General features: G+C 40.7%; 1 protein-coding gene across 5 annotated transcripts in view; it reads right to left on the bottom strand.

Moving 5' to 3' along the window:
* The window catches only part of SNX24 (sorting nexin 24), a 147425-nt gene that overhangs the window by 119791 nt on the left and 1239 nt on the right, over window positions 1–26395 (bottom strand). For 2 of the 5 annotated variants that reach the window (XM_050946013.1, XM_050946016.1), the window contains exon 2: window positions 178–296. The exons of 1 other annotated variant lie outside the window; for it this stretch is intronic. The gene's annotated coding sequence lies outside the window, so the exon portion shown is untranslated. Of the gene's footprint in view, window positions 1–177; window positions 297–24493; window positions 24596–26395 lie in introns of all 5 variants that reach the window. 2 more of the 5 variants (XM_050946014.1, XM_050946015.1) reach the window with 2 other exon arrangements.

The following is a 26395-nucleotide window of genomic DNA, read 5'->3' as shown; positions in this document are numbered from 1 at the left end:
TTCTATGGTGCTCTCACCATAGCCTTCAAGTACTTCACAAACATTAATGAATTTATCATCAGAACTCCCCTGAAATTAGGTGGCATTACCACTCCATTTTATATCTGAGGAACTAACACACAGCTATACTAAGTCCAAAATTGCTCAAAAGCATGTATCTGCTCATTTTGGGAATACGTAAGATGTGATTTTTCAGAGTACTTGGCATTTTTATAAAGTCCATCTCCTGCTGACATCAATTGCAGTTAAAAGTGCTCAGCCCTTCTGCAAATCTGGCCCCAGATATCTCGTGGCATCTGTAAAATGAGGAACACACAATTAAATTACTAGCCAACCGTGAACATTTTGGTTTATGTGACTTTCCCAACATCGCAAAGAATCTTTGGCAAAGGGATAGAATCCAATTATCTTGGGTGTCAGTCAACTTCTTTAACCAGAAGACCATCTCTTTCTGTAATGCCCTGCCTCATTTACAACACACCTTCCCATTTCTGCAACAAATGAGGAATGGGTCCCACAGACACTAGCATCCTTCACTACACAGTCGTGATTCATTCTCAGACCACCATCCATCCTGTGCACTGATCGAGACTGGTGTCCAGTCCAAAAATAACGTGATCATGTAATTAAAGATCATCATAATATGTGAACAAGGAGGCCGAATTAAGATCAGACAGGCATCTTTAATTCTGAAATTTCCTAACTTTGGAATACCTGACTTTGCAAACTTAATTTTTTTTTAACACTTTTTGTTGTTTTTTTTTGTTTGGTTGAGTTTGGGTGTGTAACCGCCTAATTAAAATAAAAAACTGAAAACCAACATAAACCAGAAAATACATCATATTACTTCCAAACTTGTGTCATCAACAGGGTTTGAACTTTTAGATCCACAGCACAGTCCTCCATAGTAGGCTGTTACCTCTAGACGAGTGAGAGTGAGTTCCCCAGCTATTTGCTGACAGCAGAGGAATGTAGATACTCAGAGCTCCCGCATTCAATTCCATGTTTTGGAGGGGAATGTGCTCCAATAGTTATAGACCTTTCTATGTCTGTACCCACAGCTTCTCTCTGTCCAATCCCACCTTCTAAGGCTCCTGCACCCTTTTTGCCTTCTTTTGCCCCCCATCCTTGGGCTCCTGCAACCCCATCTTCCTTCACAAGTTCTCACTCCTCTTCATTTAAATCAAATGCTTCTTCCTCCTCTAAATGGGGGCATGGAAAGCACAGGAAATAGTTTCCCTGCTTCCAGTTCTGGTGCCACAGATGCCCCCTGCAGGCACTAGGAACAATTACAGGAAAAGTCCTCTCTGCCCCATAATCCCCAGGATGGAACATGCTCCGTTGCTCTGTGCAGATGGCACATGCACAGTCCAGTCAGCACATAGAAGCATGCTCAGTGCAGAGGCAATCTTCAAAGAATTTAGCTGTCAAACTCTAACAAGTCTCTACTGAGCATGTGCATACTGAGATTTTTATTTTTGAAAGAGTATCAGAGTGGTAGCCATGTTAGTCTGGATCTGTAAAAGCAGCAAAGAGTCCTGTGGCACCTTATAGACTAACAGATGTATCGGAGCATGAGCTTTTGTGGGCAAATACCCACTGCATGTATCCGACGAAGTGGGTATTCACCCACGAAAGCTCATGCTCCAATACATCTGGTAGTCTATAAGGTGCCACAGGACTCTTTGCTATTTTTGAAAGAGTTATGATTTGGCCAAATTTGAGCCAAATTTTCACAGGAATGGCAAAAGGCACATCCCTGACAGCAGGGTGACTCCTTCCCTGACAAAGTTCAAAGTTCCTTTTCCAAAGCATGAAGACGCTCTCAGTGAAAGGATTGGAAGAATTTGCTGTGAATCCAAGTATCTTCTGTATCCATAGGTTTCAGAGTCGTAGCTGTGTTAGTCTATATCAGCAAAAACAATGAGGAGTCCTTGTGGCACCTTAGAGACTAACAAATTCATTTGGGCATAAGCTTTCAAGGGCTAGAACCTACTTCATCAGATGCATGGAGTGGAAAACACAGGAGCAGGTATAAATATATGAAAAGATGGGAGTTGCCTTAGCAAGTGTGAGGTCAATCTAATGAGACAATTCAATTAACAGTAGGATACCAAGGGAGGAAAAAGCCCCTTGTAGCGGTAATGAGAATGGCTCATTTCAAAGAGTTGTCAAGAAGGTGTGAATAACAGTAGGGGGAAATTAGTATGAGGGAAATTAGGTTTAGGTTTTGTAATGACCCAACCACTCCCAGTCTTTATTCAGGCCTAACTTGATGCTGTCCAGTTTGCAAATTAATTCCAGTTCTGCAGTTTCCTATTGGAGTCTGTTTTTGAAGGTTTTTTGTTGAAGAACTGCCACTTTTAGGTCTGTTATTGAGTGACCAGAGAGACTTAAGTGTTCTCCTACTGGTTTTTTAATGTTATAATTCCTGATGTCAGATTGGTGTCCATTTATTCTTTTGTGTAGAGACTGTCCGGTTTGGCCATTATACATGGCAGAGAGCATTGCTGGATAGTATACTAGTCCATCCAACTTCTGCAAAACAAAGCAATTAATGGAAATGCAAGAGAAACTAAAGACATGGAATTTTCCCTGCACATCCTATCTCAAACTTAAAGACAGTCACTTAGGGCCTTGGCTACACTGGCACTTTACAGCGCTGTAACTTTCTCGCTCAGGGGTGTGAAAAATACACCCCCCTGAGCGCTGCAAGATACAGCGCTGTAAAGCTAAAGCTGTAAAGCGGATCCCAGCGCTGCAAGCTAAACCCCATCAGGATGTGGAGTACGTGCAGCGCTGGGAGAGCTCTCTCCCAGTGCTGGTGCTGCGACCACACTTGCACTTCAAAGCGCTGCCACAGCAGCGCTTTGAAGTTTCAAGTGTAGCCATACCCTTAGATAAGGCAAGCTGCTACACCAGTGTAGAGGGTGAGGCGGGTAAGGAATTAACAAAGACTCATGCAGACTTGCTGCAGGGCAGCTCAGAGTTACTCTCCTGTCAGACATCCTCTAGGGAAAAGTCAGAAGAAATGGTCTGGGTCTGAGCACTTCTTGCGTGAATTCCACAGGGATACAATGAATATTAATAAAAACATTTTTTAAACCATCAAATAAAAATTAAAGTGTGTGCATGTACTCCACACTAATGTACAGCACGAAAACTGAAAAATGTTCTTTCCACAGGACTCAGAGAAATGTGTTTTGCTATCCAGAGAAGTCCCTGTTAATTAACACTTTCATGTCCAAAACAACAGGAGTCAACGATCTGACAGTTTTTAGCAACAGATCACTGACACGGTTTTGAATGTTTCTTGGATGAAATCACTAACATTAGCACCTTTATGGTAATCGACTGGTGTCAGCAGAATTCTGGAGATCTATGCTGCAGACTCTAACATCATAGAAGTAATCAATTAAGGCAGTCAGCTGAAAAAAAATGATGCAAAGAGCAGAGTTGTCGATGGCAAAATAATCTCCTTTTAGTGGTTTCAAAAGATGAGCAGATAATTTGCCATTTACTTATTTCATTAAGTGGCTGAATTGTTCTAAATAAGTTAAAAGATCCAATTTCTGGAACAATTTCCATAATTACTATATCCAGAATCTATAAAGTGATTAATTCCATATAATCTCTGCACTACAGTGGGGTAATAAAAACCTCAGTTTTATGTGATGCAAATAGGAGGTATTGCAACATAAAAAGTTACTGCAAGGGGAAGCCCGGTACTAATATGCTAGTGAATATACGGTTCACTTAAGAAACCCCAAACTTTTACATTGTTAATACTGACCTTAACAAAGATTTTTGCCTTACATTATGTACCAACATATACAGTTTCATTCTTTGGAAATCTTTATTTTCTACATCTCATATTTCAGCAGTTGTTCTGCTTGGGTGGCAAAACAATACCATGGATTCATTTTTACAGTTTGCAATTGAAGATGACAAACCGTTATCAGAAAAAGGATTCTTACTTACATGTGAGCAAGACTTAAGCAACAAAATACTTGAAAACGCTGAAAAGAGTTACCAAAGCTGTCCATACCAGTTTTTAATAATACCACACAAAACAGTCAAACAAAGAGAGTATGGAGAAAAAAGGAAGCTATCACCAGCATGAGAGCCTCTACCATGTTATATGCCACAGAAAGTTACCTGACACAATCTATAGAGCATTCTTTGCCTTCCACAAGCAAACCATCAGAATCTATTAAAATTACTTCATGCTGATAGCACCAGAGACATGACAAATCACAGGCCAAGAGTCAGATACCAAAGAATGTGTCTCAGGGCTTTAGGGCTAGGCCCATTTGCAAGCAAATGATATTGCGTGGAGCTGGCATGCTCAATGCATGACAAACTGATGCAATTTCAGTACTGTCGGAGAAGCTGGGTGAGATTTCTCTGATGCTGGCTATGGTTAGTTTACAGAATTGTGCAGAGTTCCCAGATTTGAATCACTTGGGGCCTGAAAGGGCTTCACTTGACAAGCCACAAATAATTACACTACACTCTTTCCATTGTACTCTATTATTCTGCGTCTCTTATCTCTAGGCTTCAAACACTCATGAACAAGCAAGGTCACTTCTATTTTGACCACAATGCAACAAAACATTGTTCTTCTGTGATATGATAAATAAAACACTGTCCTGCAGACGAAACATTTTTATCAGGTCCATTTCCACTTTTATAAGCAAAAAAAACTTTGGAAGCTTGTTAGAAGAGTTGAGGTTGGAAATAACCATGCAGGAAAGTCCATGAGCTCTTCACTTAAGGGTGTGATACAGCTATCTAGTTATTGTAAAAATTCATTTGAGAAATGGGCCATTAAGTTCTTAGCCCCTAAAAGATAACGGTTACATCTGTCATCATTTCCCCACCCCCCCACCCCCTCATTCAAATGAACAAGTTTTGGTAATTCAGCGTGCAACTATCAGAAAATAGTTTTGAATCTGCTGCATGTTGCTGGTACCCTTCTTAGACCCAAGGTATTCTTCACAATCAAAGTCACTGTATATTTTATGAAGCTTTATAAAATCTAATACTCGAACCCTGAAGCAGCTCAGGAGAGTTTTGCTCTAGTACGTGTTATGTTGATCATTACTGAGTTGTTAAAAAATTGAAAACAAACTAAATTAACAATGTCATTTATTTGGATGGAAGAAGAAAGAGCGGAAGGATAAAGGTAGCTCTTGCAAGTTTAACCCTGTGACTAACTTACAGTAGACAAACTTCTGGCTTTTAGCTACACTGTATTAATTCACAGCAAACTCAAAGGTTCTTGTTAAAATTCCTTAACCTCTATCAAGAAAGCTGCAAACTGCCTTTATTTGGTTCTAAACATATTTAGCTCCAGCCCATCAGAAGAGGGAGACACAATTCCTTTAATAACAACTAATAAAAACCAAGGAAGCTCAAGGAAGTAAAGTTTTACCAATTTATTACACTGGGGACAAAATATTATTAATAAAGAGACCTCACATGACTATTTCTTTCTAGCAGTTAAAACTATATTTAGAATGTTATTAATGCTGAAATTAAGAACTTAACTTTAACATTAAATAATATTATCCCAAAATAAATGGATAACAGAAATGGTAACGGAAAACAATCTATTTTAAAATCCAAATTAACAAGGATCAGAAGAATCCTCCATATTTGTCTTCCATAAAAACATATTATAGCAAGCTGGTACCAAGAGGAAAGAAAAAAAATAGCTTAAGGTCTTTCTTAACTGAAAGGATGAGTCTTACTACAGTACAATATATTCCCCACATGTCCAAGTAATCCCAGCATGAAGACTATCTTATCTTCTAAAAGAAATAAACAACTATTACTCTGGAAATGGTCAGCCTTCTTTTACACACATACACACACCCACACACTTCTCTACAGCCCCTTGGAAGCTTGAAACATAATATTTCCATAATAAACTCTCCCAGCACCACTTTGTATGGTTGTTCAGCACTTTGCGGAGGGGAGGGGGCAACACACATACACAGAATTATGTGGACTCTGTAAATATATAATGTAAGAAAACGATCTAATTGTGGTCATGAAAACATTCTGAAATGATATTGTAATTCAGTGTTCTGAAATAAGAAATTTGAAACAACTTCCACCATGAAACAACTGCCTTGTTAAGTCACAGGTGTTTCTGCAACAGATAAATGTAAAAATACACTATTAGGAATCATCCATTTCATCCATATTTAAAAGCCACCAAAAAAAATAAGACGTGATCAAAATAGGCAGCAATACATAAAGACTTCTTTACATACTGGAGGCTGTCGTGTGAACACAAAACTGCTTCAAGAAATCTTCTGTCGGATACTTCAATAGTGATGATGTCAATTTAATGTTACCACAAAAATCAGTGTTCCTCTAAGTTCACAGTCCACAGTTTCATAGGAATGATAAAATATTTTTAAGATGTATTGATGATCAATGGAGAAAAAGAAGGCTGAATTTAAAATAAACCAGGAATGCACATATAAACCAGCAAAGATTACTGAAGTGTCAGATCTTTTTATATTTTTTAAATTCTATTTTTAGTATCACTTGGTTTGGAATTCTTTTTATTAAAAGGATATTTTTGACCTGACCATTTTTGTCTCTTGTCATTTAATCATAGCATACTAGGGCTTTTTCCTCACCATTTTTTGCCATTTTAAAAAAATTCTGCAGCTCTACCTAATTTGTTCAACCACTGTTGTATAGTTGAAATGCACACTGAAACTCTTGTAAAGTTTTCTTTCCTGCTCATCTGTTCATAGGTAATTTGTCAAAACTGAGTGATGACAATCAGCAAATTAAAAAAAAAACATATTCCAAAGAAGAAAAACTGCCTAGAACTTCATATCTGCGCCACGTTTGTTCAGTTCTTTAGACTGAGCACCAGTGGCAAATGCAAAACAGTAGAAAAACTAAGTACAGTATATACTTGTTCATTAGCCCATTCATTTATAAGCTGACCCCCTCAAGATGGTTTGGTAAAAATAGCAAAAACTGTACGACCCTTTCATAAGTCGACTCTATATTTCAGGAGTTGGCAAACTTTGGCCCTCAGGGTAAGGCACTGGCAGGTCGGCATGTTTTGTTTACTTGGAGCATATGCAGGCATGGAGCCCCTCAGCTCCTTGTGGCCGTGTCATAAACCGATAGCTAAGGGTTAATGTCTCTTTCACCTGAAGCACCTGACCAGAGGACCAATCAGGAAACCGGATTTTTTCAACTTTGGGTGGAGGGAATTTTGTGTCTGAGGTCTTTGTTTTCTGTCTGCCTGCTTTCTCTGAGCTTTGGAGAAGTAGTTTCTGCTTTCTAATCTTCTGTTTCTAAGTGTAAGGACAAAGAGATCAGATAGTAAGTTATATGGTTTCTTTTCTTTGGTATTTGCATAAATATAAGTGCTGGAGTGCTTTGATTTGTATTCTTTTTGAATAAGGCTGTTTATTCAATATTCTTTTAAGCAATTGACCCTGTATTTTGTCACCTTAATACAGAGAGACCATTTGTATGTATTTTTTCTTTCTGTTTATATAAAGCTTTCTTTTTGAGACCTGTTGGAGTTTTCTTTTCTGGGAAATTTCAGGGAAATTGAGTCTGTACTCACCAGGGAATTGGTGGGAGGAAGAAATCAGGGGGAGATCTGTGTGTGTTGGATTTGCTAGCCTGATTTTGCATTCCCTCTGGGTGAAGAGGAAAGTGCTTTTGTTTCCAGGACTGGGAACGGAGAGGGGGAGTCACTCTGTTTGGATTCACAGAGCTTGTGCCTGTGTATCTCTCCAGGAGCACCTGGAGGGGGGAAGGGAAAAAGGATTATTTCCCTTTGTTGTGAGACTCAAGGGATTTGGGTCTTGGGGTCCCCAGGGAAGGTTTTTCAGGGGGACCAGAGTGCCCCAAAACACTCTAATTTTTTGGGTGCTGGCAGCAAGTACCAGGTCCAAGCTGGTAACTAAGCTTGAAGGTTTTCATGCTAACCCCCATATTTTGGACGCTAAGGTCCAAATCTGGGACTAAGTTATGACAGGCCGCGGTTAGCCGTTCCCAGCCAACGGGAGCTGCAGGAAGTGGCGCCGCTTCCCGCAACTCCCATTGGCTGGGAACGGCAAACCGCGGCCACAGGGAGCTGAAGGGCTCCATGCCTGCTGACGCTCCAGGTAAACAAAACGACAATGTATTAGATATTCAATTTGATGATTCCATAGAGTTTAAAATCATCAAATTTTGGTGTAGATCCATTTATAAGCTGATCCCCACTCTTTGATGCATCACTTTTTAACCAAAAATATTCAGCTTATGAACGAGTATATACAGGAGTCATTTTAGTTTATCACTGTATGATGTTTGGAGCAAGAGGCAATTCATTTTGCTGGAAAACTTGGATTTGCAGGAAGATTACTGAAAGTCTGGGCCACAGTGATGTTTGAAACAAAAATACTGAAAACCTGCATGGAGGATCTGACATAGACAAAGATTTGAGACCTCCAGAACTACTGAAGAACAGATCAAGAAAGAAGATAGGGATACTGGAATCCACAGCAATACAGCCGAGTCATGAGAGACTTGGGAGAGGAAGTAAACATCAAAATATTTTGTCTGGATGCTTTGACACCCAAGAAAGAAGGCAAGTTGAGAGGAAAAATATTATGGGGGTTAGGGAAATATCTCATTCCCCTTTTCTGTTTAATTCCACAATAACTTGGCCTATGACATCTACATTTACTTTACCTTGGTCTTTATGAGATTAGTCTGTTTATAACTTGTAAGCAACTGCAATATTTTTGGAAAACTGAATGATATTACAATACATCTATTAACCTAAAATCTAAATAAAATTAGCATGTCCATTCTTCTTCCCATCTAAAAAGCATCAAGAGAGTCAAGTCAGATTGCAGCAATCACTGTAGCTTGGCTTCAGGAGTAGCCAAGAGTTTTCCAGTTCCCAGAGAGATTCTGATTTCAGAAAAGGAAATAAAACAAAACAAAACAAAAAAGAGATATCTGTGCAAGACCACGAGGAAAGCCAGTCAGCTGAAATGCATCTGATCACATTTCATAAAAGCAGCTTCTCTGTAATCAATACTCACTGCCACCCAATTGATTGTTTCACCACATAATCAAGATTCTTAATTTGTGCTTATGTACAAGATGATGGGGAAGCCTTAGATTTCATTATCCTCCAAACTGAATATACTGCATGCATGCATATTTTCTGCACAGGTTTAAAAACTGAATCCATTTAAACAGTGAATCAATTACAGAGTGAGACAAAACAACAGAAAAAATAGAATAATGAAATTCATCAATTTTTACACTACAATTTTTATGCTACTTTGATGGGAGAAAAAAAATCTACAGTCAAGTTCCATACCATTTTCACCTCTACAATAAGTCAAAGCAAAGCAAGTTAGGTCAATCTCCTGATACAGCACTAGCTATCACATGGGAAGTGATATTTATGAACATTGATCTTTACGAACATTAACTAATCTTCACAACATGCATGGTGAGGGAGACAAGTATCACGCCCAGAAACAGATGATCACATTTTAAGAGTGATCTTTAGAACTCCTATGCCAAGGAAATGGAGACTTACATGATTCTCATCTAGAGGCCCCTGACTTAAGTGGGACATGTAGGTAGTACTGTTATACAAATAAATAATATTTAAAAACATACAGTGTGTCTATGACAGAGTTCTGGTATCACTTCTCATTCAGTACCTACTCCAAAGTAGACTAGTGATGACTATGGCATTGAAAATCTTTTCTATTTATAAGTTTCGAGTGGTTAAAGTTGATTGAAATAGGAGGGGGAGTGCTCATACCACCAGCAAATTGGGTTCAGTGCAGACTACTGCAAAAAGCTCAACACTCAGCTGTTCTTAGGACTAATAAGCTTAGGTGGCAAGCAGGACAATGTTTTAAATGTCAATCAGAATTTTAAATAAATGGATCATTTGTTTCTCTTTTGGTTGTATCTATAAGGGTATGTCTACTCTTAAAACACGACAGCAACACAGCTGTGCCACTGTAGCACTTCAGTGTGTAGACACTACCTAACCCTATGAGATGGCTTCTCCCATTGGCACAGGTAATCCAACTCCGCAAGAGGCAGTAGCTATGGAATTCTTCCATTGACCTAGCACTGTCTACATTGGGAGTTAGGTCAGCTTAACTATGCTGCTCAGGGGTACGGATTTTTGACACCCCTGAGCGATGCAGTAAAGCAGACTTAATTTTCTAGTGTAGACCAGGCCTACAACTGGTTGTGACGGGTTGAATCACAGAAACCCCCTAGGGAGCTGCCAACTGATGTGCCAAGACTACCTCTGCTCCTGTTTTCCCTGCCAGCTCAGGACTCCAGCACCCTGTCCTGCTGAGCCAGACACTCCCATCTGCTCCAACACAGATCCAGGGTCTGAATTACCTGCCCCAAAGCTGCAGGTTTACCTGAAAACAGCTCAAAGAAGTGTGCTTGTCTATAGCACTCAGATGCCCAACTCCCAATGGGGTCTAAACCCAAATAAATCCGTTTTACCCTGTATAAAGCTTATGCAGGGTAAACTCATAAATTGTTCGCCCTCTATAACACTGATAGAGAGAGATGCACAGTTGTTTGCTCCCCCAGGTATTAATACAAAATCTGAATTAATTAAGTAAAAAGTGTTTTTATTAAATACAGAAAATAGGATTTAAGTGGTTCCAAGTAGTAACAGACAGAACAAAGTAAGTCACCAAGCAAAATAAAATAAAATGTGCAAATCTATGTCTAATCAAACTAAATACAGGTAAGTTCCTCAGCAGTTCCAGAATGCTCCCTTTTACAGGCTAATCTCCTTTTAGCCTGGGTCCAGCAATCACTCACACCCCCTAAAGTTACTGTCCTTTGTTCTAATTTCCTTCAAGTATCCGGGGAGGGGGTGTGTGTGGAGGGGCTCCTTCTTTAGCCAGCTGAAGACAAAATGGAGAGGTCTCCCAGGGGTTTAAATAGACTCTCTCTTGTGGGTGGAGACCCACCCCCTCCTATGCAAAATCCAGCTCCAAGATGGAGTTCTGGAATCACCTGGGCAAGTCACATGTCCATGCGTGACTCTCAGTCTTTACAGGCAGAAGCCATTGTCCACATGGTATCTTGTATGTTTCCAGGAAGACTTCTTATGTGGATTGGAGCATTCCAAGATGCATTGTTCCCCAAGTGCTTCCTGATCGGGTACTTAACCTTGCGAATTCCCTCCTAAAGGTGCTGACTAAATGCCTCACAAAAAACTTACTTAGAAACCAAGCAAGTATACAATCAATATTCTTAACCTCAAGTACAAAATGATATATGTGTACAAATAGGATGAATAGATACAGCAGACCATAACTTTTACAGAGGTATGTTACATGGCACAGGCAGCAAAAAACATATTCCAGTTATGTCATATTCCCATAAAGCATTATGGGGTACAGCGTCACACTGGTATTTTCTCAGTTCTTTCTGGAAAGTAAAGTCCTTAACTGGCTGTTTACTAGCATCTGTGTGGAGAAGCCAGTCATTTTACTCTTGTATTTCTACTTGATGCTGTGTGGACACAATGTGTTGGCACAAGAATCTCAGTCTGAACACATTCTGCCAAAATAGTTTTGTTGATGGCACTATACCAACAGTACTTTTAGCAGTTCAACATTACGTTACATCATGGATTTATGTATTTTTACTGGCATGCACATTGAATAGCTCTATTGTTAATTCTCTGAGCATATCATTTTTTCTCCAAAATATCAACTGGCTATTTCTGAAGAATATTCCTAAGGTTCTACAATTAACAATTGTGATCCATTGTCAGAACACCTTGAATTCAGGGCCAAACTGTGACTTTCCATAGATGCTGGAATTAGGGGTGCTGCCACACCCCCTGGCTTGAAGTGGTTTCCATTATATACAGGTTTACAGTTTGGTTCAATGGCTCTCAGCACCCTCACTATAAAAATTGTTCCAGCACCCCACTTGACACAGTTAGTCATAGTCAGCTGCTTGTGTATACATGTTCTGAAATCTTCAAGAACTCACAGTAGTAATCAATTCACAAAGGTTTCTTAAACAAATTCAGACAGGACACCCTCCTAGCTTCTTCACTACAATTTCATGGCTTTGCATCAGCTCTTGTTTGTGCCTTTCATGGATGATTACAGATATCCCAGTGAGCTAATGTCTATTATATGAGCACTCATCCCAGGTCAGAAAAAAAGCTCTCTTGTTCTTTAATTGATTGCCATGTATACATAGATAATATTTTCGAACAGATTTTGTATTGTTTCATTTTCCCATGTTCAGCGATAGGAGTCTTAGCAAATTTTCCATGGTGTTCTTTAAAGTCCCTTGCCCAAATTAAAATGTTATCTATTCTATCTTTAACAGACTAACTGATCATAATGACCCCTTTTGGCCTTAAAATCCATGAACAAACATGAGGGAAAACTGGCTATGCAGAAGAGTTTAACTAGCTATACCAAAACTGCTGCCAAATACCCAAAGTAAAAAAAGAGAGGAAAGAGAGAAAAATATGATTTTTGTATAAATACACACACACACACACACACACTTTCTATAATCTCTTTCAGTTATAGTCATCTTTGGTATAAACTGTCTCTAAGTCAGTTATATAGAGATCAACTGATTCATATTGTCTTTAGAAATTAGAAATTAAACAATTGTGTTTCGTAAGTAGTATTTTTCTGGAGTTACATTACTTTGACATCGATGTGTCAAATCCTCTTTATCTTCCTCCTCTTCCCAAATATAATCTACCTAAAGTGCTGCTGGGACTGTCAGATGGAGCAACTGTACTCTATGACATTTAGATGCTTTCTTTGCATCTGTGACTATGAGAAAAAATGTCCAACTCTTGTTTAAGATGGACTTCATATTTGTGTCATTTTCTTGAAAATCCAATGGAATTGGAACAAGTAATGTCTCCATTGCTGATTCACTACAACTTGTAACACTATGTCATATTTAGGGAGCTCTCAGAACATAGGCGGGTGGTGGAGAAGTCCCAGGACTTATTAATTTCGTGAACACTCAAGTCAGACTCAGTCTGCTCAGGCTTATGGCAATATCTTGTTCACACAGCTCAGAGGCTTAACAGAAGTGTCAGAATGCTACTTTTACATAAACTAATTAGTATAATCACTCCCACAGAAATCACCTTATAAAACCACTCAAGCCTTCTGCATTTGAAAAAAAATACAGAGGATACAATCATGTAAGCAAGTATTTGCTAGCTTGGCTTCTCTATAGTCAGTCTTCATGCAGAGGAATATTCAGGTCTTCATTTCTTTGACTCTCATTCAGTCTTTTAAATGAAGGAATAAGAGCACAGATACACAATCTAAAGCATACTGTACACTGTAGTAGTTCCACACTTCCAAAAATGTTAGAGTAAAGCTCAGTCATAATTAACTCATCAATAATTTTATAGGCAGGATAAAGGCTACAGACTTCTTTTAAAACCATCACAATATTTGAAGACATTATATGTTCATATCTATCTTGTTTCCACAAAATCTGTTACTTAAAAGGAATTTGGGGAATAGTGTTAAAAAAGTTAATTAAAAACACTGCAAGCATGTGTGTCAGTCAAACATGACCTCTCTGCTCTATAACATATTTAAATGGATGTCATCTTGACCTGCAACATATCAATGTAAAATTTTTTAGTCAATATAAATCAAATATGCACTAATTTATTCAGCAAGTTTCCCAGTATCTGAATCAACATTAGAAATCTAACTAGTATTTGTTATTCTGTTATTGACAAAGGAAGCATATTTAAATGATAACAAGTACTCCTGGGTGTCATTTTGAAGTTAAATTGTTCCCTAAGGATATCGTCAGTAAACATCTACATTTAAAGGTCATTCACTGCCAAATTATGAACAACTGTTGCATTTATTAGCACAGGCTCAATAGTTTGGAAGCTACAGTCATCAATTCAAACTGACAATGAGGTCTAATTGTCCCCTACTATCAAATGAGGAACACAGCCATTTTCCATAAGTTTTTTCACCATCTGGGGTGTACTTTCAATTCACTGAAGTATTATGGAAGACAGTCCCCTGACAAAATTGGGACACATCAAAGCCATTGCTTAATCATAATTTTTTGGAGAACTGTTTTAAAAGATAAATCAGAGAGAACAGGTTATATGTTTCAAGAGCTAAATTTTAGTTTGTGGAGTTGGAATGGGGGATGGATTCTCCAATATTCTTGTTGACAGAGGCGAGGGGATTCTAAAATTATAGGTGCTGTATTATAGCCTCTGCCTTCACTTTCCTTTCCCAATCTCCTTACTTTCAAGCGTTTCATTATCATTCCTGCAAGTTCTTCTTCATCCCTCTCTTCTCAGTTTCCTCTCTCAGACTGGGAAAGAGTGAAAAGGAGAGGGAGTTTTTGGCTTCTGTGGTGATTTAGTTTTGTCCCTGCCCTCCAAGGTTACTTTATGCCTCCGTAGCCAACTGGAACCACACAGATCATTGTCTATGTCTTCCTTCTATTGCTGACAGATTCAGAGAATAGTAGCAAAGGAAGATGGAAACACTGAGCAGTAGCTGCTGGCCAGGCAGACAGAGAGCAACCCTGAAGGAAGGAAACAGAGCTCACACAGCTAAGGTAAAGAGCTCTTCCCATCTCTCTCCTTCCCAACCAATGAGAATAAACTGTAGAGGAATTAAGAACAGAGGGATTGGGGTTATTCTCTGGAAATGTCAAAAGACAACCTTCCCTCTCAAAGGGGGTGTGAGGGGAAAGAGTGCAGTTTGCTGTGTGCTCTATATTGTGAGTCGTATGGAGCTGCCAGAGGGTGGGTCTTACGCTCCCTTCCTCCTCTCACTTCACATCAGTGATCAACCAGGACTGTCATCACCACTGCATTTCTCAAAAATCCTTTTCTCAATCTAGTTTCCTCACAGCGGCTACAAATCTGCCCCTTCTCCACAGAACCTCCGCAAAAAGGTTCGGTCTGCCTTCCATGTCACATTAACTTCATGGCACTCACACTGTTTTTCCTTTTGTCTGAGCCACACTATAGTCTTCTTCTCCTTCGCCCTGGTGTTGAGGGTGACACTATCGATCACATCTCTCTCAACTGCCTGATACAGTTCACTGGAGTTATGAGCATCCTTATCTTTTGCTGGGGCTCCTGCCCATCCAAAACTGATTGTTTACAAGGAAGGGGAAGAGTCTGGTAACAAGTAGTCCTATAACAAGAGATTTCACTATTATTTTTGTATCTTAGAGTTTTAATGAAAAAAATTAACACAGGAACGTACTTAAGACTGACAACATAACAGGAATAAAATAGAAGTAGATCTTCCAGCTGATAGCATTGTCATAACCTATTTCCAGATTTGGACCTTAGCGTCCAAAATATGGGGGTTAGCATGAAAACCTCCAAGCTTAGTTACCAGCTTGGACCTGGTAAAGCTGCCACCACCCAAAAAATTAGAGTATTTTGGGGCACTCTGGTCCCCCCAAAAACCTTCCCTGGGGACCCCAAGACCCAAATTCCTTGAGTCTCACAACAAAGGGGAATAAACCATTTCCCTTCCCTTCTCCCTTCCAGTTGTTCCCTCCCTGGGTTCCTGGAGAGATACACAGAAGCAAGCTCCATGAATCTAAACAGAGGGACGCCACCCTCCCTGTTTCCAGTCCTGGAAACACAAGTACTTCCCTCTTCACCCAGAGGGAATGCAAAGTCAGGCTAGTAAATCTAACACACACAGATTTCCCCCTGACTTCTTCCTCCCACCAATTCCCTGGAGTTCCCCACCAAAGAAAAACCCCAACAGGTCTTAAAAAGAAAGCTTTATATAAAAAGAAAGAAAAAATACATAAAAATGGTCTCTCTGTATTAAGGTGACAAATACAGGGTCAATTGCTTAAAAGAAATATGAATAAACAGCCTTATTCAAAAAGAATACAATTCAGAACACTTCAGCAACTACACACATGTAAATACAAAAAAAAAAACAACAACATATAAACCACTGTCCTTTCTGTATTTACAACTGGGAAACAGAAGATTAGAAACAGGAGGTAGAAAAATCACTTCTCACAGCCGAGAGGGACAGACACAAAACAAAGAACAAAGAACTCAGAAACAAACTTCCCTCCACCCAGATTTGAAAAAGTCTTGTTTCCTGATTGGTCCTCTGGTCAGGTGTTTCAGGTTACTCCTTTCCAGGTAAAAGAACATTAACCCTCAGCTATCTGTTTATGACAAGCATAGCACGGGAGATATTAATTTTGAAATAATCTAGGCTTCTACCCCTTATTATATGTATCCAATACCCCTTTCCAAACTTCACCTTGGTTGTGATATCCAAATCTCTCTCCATCTTCACCATTTTAGCCCATTTCTCATTTTCAGCTTGTTTCAGCCTTATCAACGCCTAACTCTGCCATAACTTTTTCCAACTCAGCATATTCAGGTATCTTGTAATTGGTAAAAAGCCATTTCATCCCAAATTCCAGCATCTTCATCCCACTCTGTATCCCAAATTTCATATTGGCCCCTCGTATAACCTACAGATTCAATGTGACCCTTAATTCTCATGCAACAGAAGCATAGAACCATAGTTAGATGGGACTACAAGGTTTAACCCCCTGCCAAAATGCAGGAATTGTTTTGTCTAAACCATCCAACACAGATGCCTATCCAGTCTCCTTTTGAAAACCTTCAGTGAAGGAGTTACCACAACCTCCCTAGACAGTCTGTTCTATTGTCCTACTGTTCTTACAGTTAGAAATTTTTTCCTGAGATTTAACCTAAATCCACTATGCTGTAGTTTGAATCCACTGTCTCTTGTACTGCTCTTTGTGGCGAGAGAGAATAACTTTTCTCCATCTTTTTATGAGAGCCTTTCAAGTATTCAAAGACTGCTGTCATGTCTACCCATCCCCTCCCCCAGCATCTCCTCTTTCCCAAATTCAACATACCAGTTCCTTCAGCCTTTGCTCATATGGGTTGCATTCCATCCCTCTGATCACCATCATTCACTTCTGGATCCTTTCCAGTCTCTCTACATCCTTTCTATACAATGGTGGCCAAAACTGGACACAGTACTCCAGCTGAGGCCAACCAGCGCTGAGTAGAGCAGTACTATCACTTCCCATGACTTGCATGTTATGCCTTTGTTAAGGCTACCTAAAATTGCATCTCTCTCCCATTTTTTTCTTTGGAAGAAGACCAACAGAATGGAAGTAGACATGACTTGGCCACTGACACTTTTATATTCAGCAGTTCAGCAAACTGTGGCTTCCTGGATCAATGATCCTAGTCATGTCACTTGACTTTTAAATAAATGTCTATAGTAACTGATTATCACCTGTCATTACAGAAAGTGAAATTGTTTCCTATGGGACATTCATCCTCTTCAGGATCTATTCTTCTATTAAAGAAAAGAGCTTTCTGTTGCACCTCGTAGCCATGATATCCATTATTGTCTACTAAGCTATAAGGTTTCCAGACAATGCTGCCACTCCCCATTGTCACACTGACCATTACATAGCCATTGGCCCCTATACCTGAAGCTCCCAGTTATACATCCTTATATACCAGGCTCATGTGGTCCTATCAGCAGGACAATCTCTCATACTGTGAAGCTTTAGGGAGATTCATCCATTTTGGACCACTCTTTAGTGAACCATTGATAAAGGATTGGGTCCATCGCACAAATACATAAGGCAAACAGACACCCACTGCACAATTATTGGTTCACATGTCCCACCAATGAGACTAGATTTAACTGTGTTTTCTCTTATAGATTTTTTTTTTTAAACAGCAATCAAAATTATTTTTGCATCTAAGTATTTGGTTGGATCACTGAGGAACCTAATGGATTGGTGCGAATGGATACAGCATTGTGTTGCCAACTACAACAGAGCAAGAATCAGTTAAGCACTTTGTGAACAGTTAGCCAGAAGATGAGGAAATGTGACGGGAAGCCTGACAAGTTATTACAAACAGACGTGTAGATTACATTACTACTACTTTGTACTTTCTTATATAGCATCTCCCATCTAAGAATTCCAATGTGTTCTACAGGTTGTATTAAGCCTCAGAACACCTCAGTGGGGTAGAGACTTATTATTATTCCTCATGGGGAAAGAGACACAGATGTCAGATGCCAGGTCACATATGTCAAATACTCTGAAACTGAACTTTGTACAAAGAAGTAATAAAGTCTATCCTTTGGTAAAAATGCTTCTAAATTGGTAAAAGTTTATGCAAATTCTTAAGGATTCCTATACCATTGCTACTAAAACAGAGCCTGATTTTCAATTCAGCACTCAAAAGCGAGGGCCAAATCAAGGTAACCTGGATCCGTAAATACACTACATATCCCAACACTATATTTTGGTTAAACTCTCCCTTCCCTCCTAGGTGTAGCAATAGGGGCTTCTCTTCCCTTGGGAGCATCAGGGATAGCAGTTGGGATTCCCTCTTTCCCATGGAGAATTGGGGGGGGGGGTAGGCCAGTACTTACACTTTGCCTGCTGGGGTATCTGCTTGGGTGGGTAGGCAAGGCCTGCTGCACTCTTCTCCTCCTCCCACACACAGAGACCTCCAATGTAATAGTTTTGGCATACTGTTTGGGAGGGGGTAGAGTGGAGGAGGTAAGTCCTGAAGTTACCATCGCATTGAGATCAATGAGGCAGTTCGCCACTCCCTCTCAGAGCAATTGCTCCCTGGGGCTGGGATGAACTACCCAAATTTTAATAAACAATGATCGAGCATACAGAAACAACTTTGTTGTAAGAAGGAATTTGAACCCAGGATCTTAAAACACCAAGTTATAATTTCCTGGCTTTGAAACGTGTTGTTGTGGAGTTCCGTTTTGTTTTCTTTTGTAACTGTAACAGTCTAGTACTTTTTGCTAAAGTCTAAATTTCTTTAAGAATGTTCATTGTCCAAAATTAACTGTCTTAAAATTACTCCAAAAAGGAGGGAGTCTTCCTCCCAATCTAAGAGTCTTCGTAGGGCTGCAGGAGTCAAGACATGAACTTAAAAGCCAAAATAATTAATATTTCTCCCTACATCCATCTGTTTTCAGGTGAATGAAACAACACTGAAGAAACATATACTCATAAACTTTAGGGTCAGAAGGGACCAATATGATCATCTAGTCTGACCTCCCGCACAAAGCAGGCCACAGAACCTTACCCATCCACTTCTGTAACAAACCCCTAACCTATGTCCGAGTTATTGAAGTCTTCAAATTGTGATTTGAAGACCTCAAGCTACAGAGAATCCACCAGCAAGTGACCCGTGCCCCATGCTGCAGAGGAAGGCGAAAAACCTCCAGGGCCTCTGCCAATCTGCTCCGGAGGAAAATTCCTTCCTGACCCCAAATATGGCGATCAGCTAAACCCTGAGCATGTGGGCAAGACTCACCAGCCAGCACTCAGGAAAGAATTCTCTGCAGTAACTCAGATCCCATCCCATCCAACATCCCATCACCGACCACTGGGCATACTTATCTGCTGATAATCAAAGATCAATTGCCAAAATTAAGCCATCCCATCATACCATCCCTTCCATCAACTTATCAAGCTTAGTCTTAAAGCCAGATGTGTCTTTTGCCCCCACTGCTCCCCTTGGAAGGCTGTTCCAGAACTTCACTCCTCTAATGGTTAGAAACCTTCGCCTAATGTCAAGTCTAAACTTCCTAGTATCCGGTTTATACCCATTTGTTCTTGTGTCTACATTGGTACTAAGCTTAAATAATTCCTCTCCCTCCTTAATATTAATCCCTCTGATATATTTATAAAGAACAAGCATATCCCCCCTCAGCCTTCTTTTGGCTAGGCTAAACAAGCCAAGCTCTTTGAGTCTCCTTTCACATGACAGGTTTTCCATTCCTCGGACCATCCTAGTAGCCTGTCTCTGAACCTGTTCCAGTTTGAATTCATCCTTCTTAAACATGGGAGACCAGAACTGCACACAGTATTCCAGGTGAGGTCTCACCAGCGCCTTATATAACGGTACTAACACCTCCTTATCTTTGCTGGAAATACCTCGCCTGATGCATCCTAAAACTGCATTAGCTTTTTTAACACCCATATCACATTGGCGGCTCATAGTCATCCTGTGATCAACCAATACTCCAAGGTCCTTCTCCTCCTCTGTTGCTTCCAACTGATGTGTCCCCAATATATATTTAAAATTCTTATTATTAATCCCTAAGTGCATGACCTTGCACTTTTCACTATTGAATTTCATCCTATTACTATTACTCCAGTTTACAAGGTCATCCAGATCTTCCTGTATGATATCCCAGTCCTTCTCTGTGTTAGCAATACCCCCCAGCTTTGTGTCATCCGCAAACTTTATTAGCACATTCCCGCTTTTTGTGCTAAGATCAGTAATAAAAAGGTTAAATAAGATTGGTCCCAAAACCGATCTTTGAGGAACTCCACTAGTAACCTCCTTCCAGCCTGACAGTTCACCCTTCAGTACAACCCGTTGGAGTCTCCCCTTTAACCAGTTCCTTATCCACCTTTCAATTTTCATATTGATCCCCATCTTTTCCAATTTGACTAATAATTCCCCATGTGGAATCGTGTCAAATGCCTTACTGAAATCGAGGTAAACTAGGTCTACTGCATTTCCTTTGTCTAAATAATCTGTCACTTTCTCAAAGAAGGAGATCAGATTGGTTTGGCACGATCTACCTTTAGTAAAACCATGTTGTAATTTGTCCCATTTACCATTGGCCTCAATGTCCTTAACTACTTTCTCCTTCAAAATTTTTTCCAAGACCTTACATACTACAGATGTCAAACTAACAGGCCTATAGTTACTCGGATCACTTTTTTTCCCTTTCTTAAAGATAGGAACTATGTTAGCAATTCTCCAGTCGCACAGTACAACCCCTGAGTTTACCGATTCATTAAAAATTCTTGCTAGTGGGCTTGCAATTTCATGTGCCAGTTCCTTTAATATTCTTGGATGAAGATTGTCCAGGCCCTCCGATTTTGTCCCAATAAGCTGTTCAAGTTTGGCTTCTACCTCAGACATGGTAATATCCACCTCCATATCCTCATTCCTGTTTGTCATCCTTCCATTATCATTAGCCTTATTAAAGACTGAGGCAAAGTACTTATTCAGATATTGGGCCATGCCTAGGTTATCCTTAATCTCCTTTCCATCCTCAGTGTGTAGCGTTCCCACTTCTTCTTTCTTCGTTTTCTTCTTATTTATATGGCTATAGAACCTTTTACTATTGGTTTTAATTCCCTTTGCAAGGTCCAACTCTACTTGGCTTTTAGCCTTTCTCACTTTATCCCTATATGTTCTGACCTCTCTAAGGTAGCTTTCCTTGCTAATCCCACCCTTCTTCCACTCCCTGTAGGCTTTCTGCTTTTTCTTAATCACCTCTCTGAGATGCTTGCTCATCCAGCTTGGTCTACAACTCCTGCCTGTGGTTTTTTTCCTCTTTCTTGGGATGCAGGCTTCCGATAGTTTCTGCAGCTGCGACTTAAAGTAATTCCAGGCCTCCTCCGCATTTAGATCCACAAGTTCTTCAGTCCAATCCACTTCTCTAACTAATTTCCTTAATTCTTTAAAATTAGCCCTCGAGAAGTCAAAAACCCTAGTCCCAGATCTATTTTTGTTTATCCTTCCATCTAGTTTGAACTGAATTAGCTCATGATCACTCGAACCAAGGTCCCCTACAACCATTTCTTCTATGAGGTCCTCACTACTCACCAAAACCAAATCTAAAATGGCATCATCCCCTCTTGTTGGTTCTTCAACCACTTGGTGAAGAAATCCATCTGCTATCACATCCAGAAAAATCTGAGCCCTATTATTCTTGCTAGCACTTGTCTTCCAGTCTATATCTGGGAAGTTAAAGTCTCCCATGATCACACATTTCCCATTAGTGTTTACTTCATTAAAAACATTAAAGAGGTCTCTATCCATATCCAAATCAGATCCCAGCGGTCTGTAGCACACCCCAAGCACTGTCTCAGGGGAGGCTCTAGTAGCTTTCTTTCCCAGTGTGGTTTTTGCCCAGACAGACTCTGTCTTGTCCATTCCATCACTTCTTATTTCTTTACAGTTAACCTCCTCATTGATGTACAATGCTACTCCACCACCTTTGCCTTTATTTCTGTCTTTCCTAAAAAGCACATAGCCTTCAATACCTGTACTCCAGTCATGACTACTATTCCACCATGTTTCTGTTATCCCTATAATATCCGGTTTCACTTCCTGCACCAGTAGCTCTAGTTCCTCCATTTTGTTCCCTAGGCTCCTCGCACTAGTGTACAGACATCTTAATTTTTGCCATTTGGCTTCACTGACATTCTTTACCCTGTTAGGCAAAGACATTCTACCACCAGCATCACCTGTTAGTCTGCATCTACACTACCCTTCCTCCTTATGCCAATTCTTCTGTCCACGACTGTATCCCCTCTTACTTTGTTTACTTCCCTCTCAAGGTTAAATTCCGGCATGGAGATCTCCTGGACATCTCCCAACCATCTCCCCCAAATTCCTAGTTTAAAGCTCTCTTAATCAGTTCGGCTAGCCTCCATCCTAGAAGTCTATTTCCCTCCTTACTCAGGTGAAGTCCATCCCGAGAGAACAGTCTTCTGTCCGTAAATGCTTCCCAATGGCTGTACATCCCAAAGCCCTCCTTATAGCACCACTGCCTGAGCCATCTGTTGATTGCCATAATCTTGTTACAACTTTGTTGCCCTTCTCTAGGAAGCGGCAGAATCCCACTGAAGATCACCTGAGCCTCGATTTCCTTAAGCATGTTCCCCAGTCTGGCATAGTCTCCCTTGATACATTCCAGAGAGTATCTAGCCGTATCATTCATTCCCACATGAAGGACAATCAACGGATTCTTTCCCACTCCCGCCAGGATCCTTTTCAGCCTCAGGTCCATATCCTGTATCTTAGCACCCGGCAGATAGCACATCCTTCTGTTCTCCCGATCAGCTCTAGTTACAGGCCTGTCTATTCTTCTCAGTAAGGAGTCTCCAATCACGTAGACCTGCCTTTTCCTGGTGACAGTACGATTCTCCGGTCTATCTCCTGCGCCCACTGGCTGCAAGTCCTCTCGATTCCTATTCACCCTTGCAATCCTCCTGGGGCTTATATTTGGTATTGCCTCCATTGACTCCTCCCCTCCTCTTGTACGACTATCAGCTCTTCTCTTTTTCCTTGCCCTCTCTCCTTCAGCGACCACCTGCTGTGCCCCTTCTTCATTTTCCAACTCTGCAAACCTGTTCCTGAGTTCTATTTCTCCTTCACTGGCCCGTCTTTTCCTCTGCCTGGTTCTCTTAGTCACATGCTTCCACCATCCACTTTCCTCTTCCAGCAGTCTCTCCTCTGAATTCTTTGGTCCTGCTTCCATCTGCACATCTGAGCTTATCCCTTCAGCCCCCTCGTGTCTGTGCTCCATCATCTGCTCAAACCCTCTTCTAAACTCAACCAGAGTTTCCACCTGCATCTCCAGTCCTCGGATCTTTTCTTCCATCAGCTCTACCAGGTGGCACTTCATGCAGACAAAACTCTTTTCAAGTACCCCCTCCAGGATCATGTACATGCCGCAGCTTCCACAGTCAGTCATCCTCATTGTGTCTTTCACTGCTACCTCTGTATCAGTCATAGCCTTGCCACCTAAAACCTGGTAGTCCACGGAACACAACACAACACAACCTCCCAGCAGGCACCAGACCACCACTCACTCCTTCACCTAGCCTGTCGGTCCCTCTGTCCTAGTCTCCTCCACAACCTCCCCCTGTAAACTCCCTCTGAAACTCCCCTGTTTACAGCTCTGTTTGCTGGCTCCTGTGCCGCTGCAGCTGTCTGTGACAGAATAAGTAGGAAGCATAGCTGCAAAGTTTTGTGCAGCTCCATGTGTGGCACTTACACAAATTATTTAATAAGCTAGTTTGCATAGTTGTAAATATGTAAATAATTTGTATGCAACAACAAACTCTGGCTTTAGTGCTCATGCAACTTTGGAAAATGAAGCTTTCTGTTTATCTCCAGGGCAGCATCAGGGCAAGCTTTACACACATGCATTGCCCTGGCAGTATGCCTGACCTTGTGTCGGTTGGCAGTGGGGGCAACGGGGGGGGGGGAGTAGAACTTTGCCTAGAGGTAACAAGGGTAGTTTAGTCTCCATCGCCTCTCTAATACGTCCACCAGTTAGTGCAAAGTCTGATAATTTTTGGAGGTGAATCAAAAAGATAATAAAGGGGCCACCAACATCCATTAGACGGGGAAAACTTTTTAATCCCCATTGCGTTGGGCTGGATTCCTACTGGTGACTGACAGGCAAAATGCAATGAAGTTCATTACCTATGTCCTCGGGAAGTTAGTGCCTTAGTATGTGCTAATTTTATACTTTCAAGACTGCGGTTTGTTTTCTAGAAAGATAAGTTTATTATATTAAGTTCTGATTTTTTTGGAGCTTACACAAGATAGGGTCTTCCAGTCTCTGCATATGCAAGCAACATCTCTTCATACTGCTCTCAGATATTATAGGATTTGTTTGTAGAAGACTCTCTCATGTGGTTGCTGAAAGGACAGATCCCATTAACCAAAACACAATATACTCAAAGTATATCATCATTAGGGCTGCAGGTTTGCCACAACATGTTTTTTTTAATCAAAAACCATGGAATAGTCACAGCTTATGAAATTACTATGACAGCGTTGCAATTTTTGATAGAAAGTGCCTTCCCCCGGCCTCACTGAGGGGGCACTGACCACCCTCAGCAGTACCCTCTGCCCCAGCACAACAACCTGAAGGCCAATCTGGTGAGGAAGGGCTGGGGAGAGAGCCCATCCCACATTCACTCCTGGCAGCAGTCGCTCCTGCAGCTGCTGTCCCATGGGAATGGGCTGAGGTCGGGCCCAGTGTTCCACTTTGGGCACTGTGACCTAGCACACAGGGTCACAGGTTTGATTCCCCCCACCTTCCTGTCATGACAGAGGGGCAGATGAGCCAAGCCAGTGGCACTGCTACTCCATGCACTAGGTTGCAATGCCTGCATTGGGGCACTACATCCAGATCTATGGGACAGGAGCTGCAGGAACCTTTGCTGCGGGATGAGTGACGGACAAACAGGAAAATCATGCTGTGACATTTTCCCACCATGACAAACCTGCAGCCATAATAATCATCATCATCATCATGAAGGCAAATCCCAAAGGAAAGACATAGCCTCCTAGGAGATTGAGCATCACCTGGATTGGTATCTACCTACAACAATAAAACAAATACTAACAATGTCCAAATTCATCTCTAAATGTTTTGCAGTATAAAATCATTTCAACAATTATATAAAGCTACTGTGAGGCTAATCAACCACAACTGAATTCACAACACAAAACTCTACCACTTCATCTATAGAAAGTGTGTTATCCTTAATAAGCAGCCAAGAGAGGGGGAGACAACACACATTTGATCCATCACTGAGTAACCCAATCATTTTTGTCAATTAGCATTAGAATGATGGGTCCCAGGATTCATTGGCTCTATCCCTGGCTCTCAGAGCAGAGTACGTTCAGGTGGTTAGAGACAGCATAACAAAGAGTAACAACACTTCTATCTGGGTCACCAGTAGGGACTGAACCTGGGATTTCTGGATCTAAAAGCATGAACTTCTATCATGTGATCTGGTACTATACCAATCATCATGCAAGTATTGGTGGACTCAAACCTCTGTATACAATCTAGCCATAGAGGGGCAAAAATTCATAGTGTGTTGGTATGAGTTAGATAAGCATATAATTTGGCCCATTTCATCTGAAAGCCAGTGTTGAAAACGGATGAGAATTATTCCACTCCCCCTCACCCCGCCCCCAGCTATGCTTCCAGTGACCTTGTGCAATCTTTCAGTTACCTTAGCTGTAAAATGAGCACAGATGCTTGCCACCCCTAAGGTAGGTGTATGAGACCTTCATTAATAATAGGTGTGAGGTGCACAAAAATACTAAGAACAGTGAGTAAAATTACTGAGAGATGAACCCAAGGAAGCTTGGTTTGTAGCTTAAGGTGCTTACCCCTAAACTACAGAGTACTACTTGGAGGCATCTCTCTATTTTACCAGTTGCGTGGGAAAGAGAGAAGGCTACTGCATGTGTCACCAACACACAAAATACATGACATTTCGCAGGCCCAAGGAAGATGAGAATATAGATTCTCTGACAAAAGTGAGAAAATCAACAGTAATCTTGTAACAGACAATGGAAGTCTAAATGTTGCAAAATGAGGTGGCATTATTGGGAAATAAATCATTAGATGTCTGAGAGCTGCAACTAATTGGCATAATAATCACGATGATGATGATGATGCCTGTCTCCATTGGCCAC

This window comes from Gopherus flavomarginatus, chromosome 3, assembly GCF_025201925.1.
Source record: "Gopherus flavomarginatus isolate rGopFla2 chromosome 3, rGopFla2.mat.asm, whole genome shotgun sequence".
NCBI lineage: Eukaryota > Metazoa > Chordata > Testudines > Testudinidae > Gopherus > Gopherus flavomarginatus.
Note: the sequence above shows the minus strand (reverse complement) of the source record. Positions and strands in the feature narration are given on the sequence as shown.